Genomic DNA, 4,851 nt, shown 5'->3' with positions numbered 1-4,851 from the left:
GTTTAATCCTATCTAGTTGAGGAGGAAGAAGGAAGCTTGCCTTCCTTCTTCCTCCTCCCCCTGTTCTTATTTTTTTGTTGTATTAGTTGTTTCCTTTTTCTTGTATCATTTTATTTTGGTCAGATCTGACATATTTTATCCGTTCTCTGGATCCGTTTGTCGTGCATCTGTTCGTTAAAATCTTTGTTTTTGTAACCTTTTCTGTTGTAGCAAGTGCAGAAAATGTAGATCTTATCCGTAGATCATTGGACCTACGTGGTTGCAAAAGAATGGACTTAGATCCGGTGTTTCAGAATGGGTTCAAGGATGAAGATTGGACTTCAGTTGCTCCGCTGCGATTCTGGGATTACGATAAATATATGTTTCAACGGTCTTCTATTTTAGATGTACCTTTCATGGCTTTTTTTGCTCTTTGTCGTCCTTTTCTTGCCTTTGTGGACTATGTAATAGGCGTAGCCTATATGTATGTGAGGTTTGATTCATTACTATTTTCATGTTGTACTATCAATCTTATTATCATCTAATGAAATTGTAGCATTCTCATAAAAAAAAAACATATATATACACTAAATAAACATATAACATAACTATATTGTATATATATATATGAAATGAATATATAATATATTATAACTATAATATATATTTATTTCAAATAAATATGTAACATAACTATAATATATAAATATACACACTAAATAAACATTTAAAAACACAAAAACCAAATAAAAATATCATTTTTATTGTTCCAGCAGCTTTAGTGACAGAAAATTCGTCACAGAAGGTAAAAGAATATATTTCAGCAGATTTAGACGAAAAATTCGTCACTAAACCATTGTTAGCGACATAAACCGGTAAAATACACAAAAAGGTCATTTTAAACTCCTTATTTATTTAAAAACCCCGGATCTACTCTAAAAATATCATTTTAACCCCGAACTACCCAAAATGGGTCATTGTTCGTGTAACGGGGTTATAGAAATGATATTTGTCATTTTAAATCAAAAACAAAAATTTAAACTAACAAATAAAAATCAGAAAAGTGTAGAAATAATATAAGAAAATTGTAAACACGATCTAGTTCCTCAAAATAATACCTTTTGATCGATATTTGGTCCAAAAACGATAAAAAAATGACTTAAATCTTGGTTTCAGGCATGTTTCGGTGTGTATTAGAATTTTTGCCAGAGTTTCGGAGGCCGGGAATAATCCTCTTATGTGCCTCGGGGTTTGTGCCTATTTATAGGCACGAACCCCGAGACAGTGGCTGATGCCAAGGCCTATTCGCACGGGCCCATGGCCAGCATCTCAGGCCTGTTTTGCATGGATCTATTTGTTCAGGGCCATGGTTGGACGGACTGGTCCATTCGTGCGGACCCATGTTCGAACTTATGGGACCACTTGCATGGGCCCATGTCAGTTTTATCGGGCCCATTTATGTTGACCCTATGTTGGATTTAACGAGTTCTGTCAGCTCGGGCCAATTGGCACGAGTTTGAGATTCTGTTTGGACAAACTGTTTACTGACTTGTCCAGTGTTTCTTAGAATTTTAGTTTTTCTTATTTTTTGTGTGAATGAATCGTTTTTATCGTTTTTTACCATTTATTATAGGTTTTCATCACGGATGCTCTGACTCCGTTGTCTACAGCTGCGGAACCTGATTATCCTTTTGGTTCGGCAAAAGGGGTTTTGTTCTTACATGACACTGTCATTTAATGTTTTTAAGGACGATGCTTAGTGTGTCCCTTCTAGTGTATACATTCTTATTTATTTAGCGTGTTTATCATGTTTTCGGGCTAATTTGATATTTCAGAGTCACCACACGGGTTTAATGTCCGGTAACATATAAAATTAGATGGCACACGGGCTCACAACATGCCACCTCTTCAGAGTTAGGTCTGTGACTTAAATGATTAAGGGTCTGATTAATGAACGTGTAGACTTGTCTCTTATTAAAATACCATTTATAATCTAAACAATTTCCAATTTAATTATCGATTTATAACAAAAATCGATAAATAAATAGGGAAAACGTAAATTAATTTACATCATAATCAAATGGCACAAATAGCCATATTCCATCAATTATAGTCCTAAATAACTATTAAACATGCAAAACCAATAAATGTTAGTTGTGGGACATTGGAACACATCTTTCGAATTTAACTACGACGCCGGACTCGATCAAATAGGATTTATCAAAGACTGTGAGATCTAACATTCAGCATGCAATTATATCCACAACCTAGTTTAAAGTTCTAACCAGTTTAACGTCTTAAAAGGACCAAAACTCCCTTCTTAACTCGAGATTCATTTTACTCCAAACAAACGTACATTAGAATATACAAATATACAATAAACATAAATTTACCAAAAATAACATTTTTCTACACTACCCAAACCAAGACAGAATTCTAGTTGTCTGACTCTGTTGATGATCGGCCACTAGGTAGCCGATCGACAACAGGACATCATCGATCAGCGACTACATCATCGATTAGTGACCTGTCGTAGATAGTAGAGTTCCGAAAATGGCAGAAACCTGAAAGAATCACAAAATGAACCGAGCAAGTTGCAAATTAAAGGAAATAATTTTTAAACCCCTTTAAAAGTTACCTTTAGAGCATTTTTCCAGTTTGTAGTGCGGTAGACCCACGAACATGAAGACTCCAAAAACTTTGAACAACAACCTGAACCCGAACCAAATGGACAAAATGCCTCCGAAATATAAAAGAGATGATTCTAAATACCTTTATAATCGAAATGAAGTTGGAATAAAATGGTTTTAACCTAAAATGTTGATTTATAAAAGTTACAGTGACTTCAGAAAGTGTGAATATTGAGAATGAATTGTATCGAGTTTGATTCTTCAATATCAATCTTGTGTTTTTGTGTTTAAAAACACGTTTAACACTCGAAAACAACGAATTGTAGGATGAAAACGCCTTCTTCTCCCTTTTCTCTCTTTGAAAAAGTGTATGTAGTGTAAAACTGGCTCTCTAATGGTAAAAAAATGATCTCCCTGATGTAAAAAATGCCTGTCCCCCTCACCTAGTAGTTTTCTGCCGAATTTATATTGAAAATGGCAGAAAACTGCCAAAATGCAAATTAAAAATGGCTCGAAATCGTCCATCATTACCGATCGGCTACAATGGTCGTTGATCGGCTACTAACGTGGCAGAGACCATGCTTTAGCTTAAAAAATGACACAGTTTGACTAAAATATTTTTTCAAACTAACAGACGAGGTTCAGGTGCTGGCTAGTGTTCCCATATAATGTGACATAAAGTCCACCTACATATGTAAGCAAGTAACATAGTATCATTATTAGGGTCGGAAAAAGTCCATGCTCACACCTGCCTTTTGCGCAACAGTTGACGAGCTAGTAATTTTTTCCATACATTACTCATGTTAGAACCTGGACACACAGGAACCAATAGATCAAAAAACAACATAAAAGAATTGATCCCAAACTTGTAAATAGACGGGTGTATGGGGACATCTCCTCTCGGTGAACTTCACCCTCGGCGTCCCTTAGCACAAAACCTCTATTCTCTGCCATGTGACTCAACATCTACTCATGAGTAAAAGGAAAACGCAAACCACTCAAACATTCATGTATGCGTTGTTCCGACAGAAAGAGGAACCAGCTCACAAAAGTTGTCTTTCTTCATCACAGTCGGATTCCGTAAGCACCAAGAGGGAAAATCAATGGAATAAAGTGAGGTCTCCAAAGTCTCACCACTTTCTTCCTTCGATAAGTATATCCAAAACCAATGTGGTTTGGAATTTTATTGCTGGAGGGTCTATCCGAAACAAAAGTTGGAAGATGGGTAGGAAGTTTAGAGATCCATAAGGAATCGTTAGTATCCCTCCAAAGATGCCGAAACAAAGGGCCAATCAGTATAAAACCCAAATCTTCGCATACTTTAACTAAACCTAGATTCTCCAGCTAGCCATTTAGTGACAATTGCACATGTAATATCTCAAGTTCCTCCATTACGTTTAAAATACTATCAAAAAAGGGAAGATGAGCCCCATTCTCTAGAAAAATCTCATAAAAACCCAAGCATCCTTCGTGTACATTTGTTATCACTTGGTCAGGAGTGGGAACCCTAAACCTCTAAGTGGGCGAATTTGGGATAACAAGACACCAACTATGTTAGTAAGATCTCGTCTAGAGTGGAGGGCTACTCATGATTCTGAAGATTAGGAACTATGGGTTTGTAAGACTCCCCATCATTATCACCCTCTTTTGTTTGAGACCCTTTTCCCTTGCTAGTTTAGAATTTCTTACCTTGTCCAATGACTTACTTAGACAATATATTAACCACTTTAATGAAAACAAAAAGACATTATAGAATCAAAAAGCCAAATCGATCTCCAAACGAACAAAAAGAAAGAGTAAGGAAGACATGAAGAAATGAAGTAAAAAGGATAGAGAGAAATGAAGAAGACAAATAAAAGCTTATGAAGTAAAAGTAGTGGAAATTGAAGAGACAATGAGAAAAAGAAAAGATGGAGCAATTAAAGGCTTCTCATCATGACATCAAATGCTTTCCCATAAAGTGAGCTGTCGATGCGACATTCTAGATCAGGTGAAAGTAGTACACATCATCCACACATGAGGCAAGATAGTCGGAATTAATAAAAGTATGGATTCATGTACAATTGATAAGCACAAATCATAAAAAGGTCCTTCTTGAAAACCTTTTATATCCTTAAAAGTACAAGTCCTGAAAGAATTATAAAAACAAAAAAAATCGGGGGGGGGGGGGGGGCATCTGATATTATGTAAAATGATATCATGCGTGTGACGTTAGCACCATCCCCCTTGAGTTTTGAGGTCA

The sequence above is a fragment of the Euphorbia lathyris genome, chromosome 4 (genome assembly GCF_963576675.1).
Source record: "Euphorbia lathyris chromosome 4, ddEupLath1.1, whole genome shotgun sequence".
Lineage (NCBI taxonomy): Eukaryota > Viridiplantae > Streptophyta > Magnoliopsida > Malpighiales > Euphorbiaceae > Euphorbia > Euphorbia lathyris.
This window is presented reverse-complemented; position numbering follows the sequence as displayed.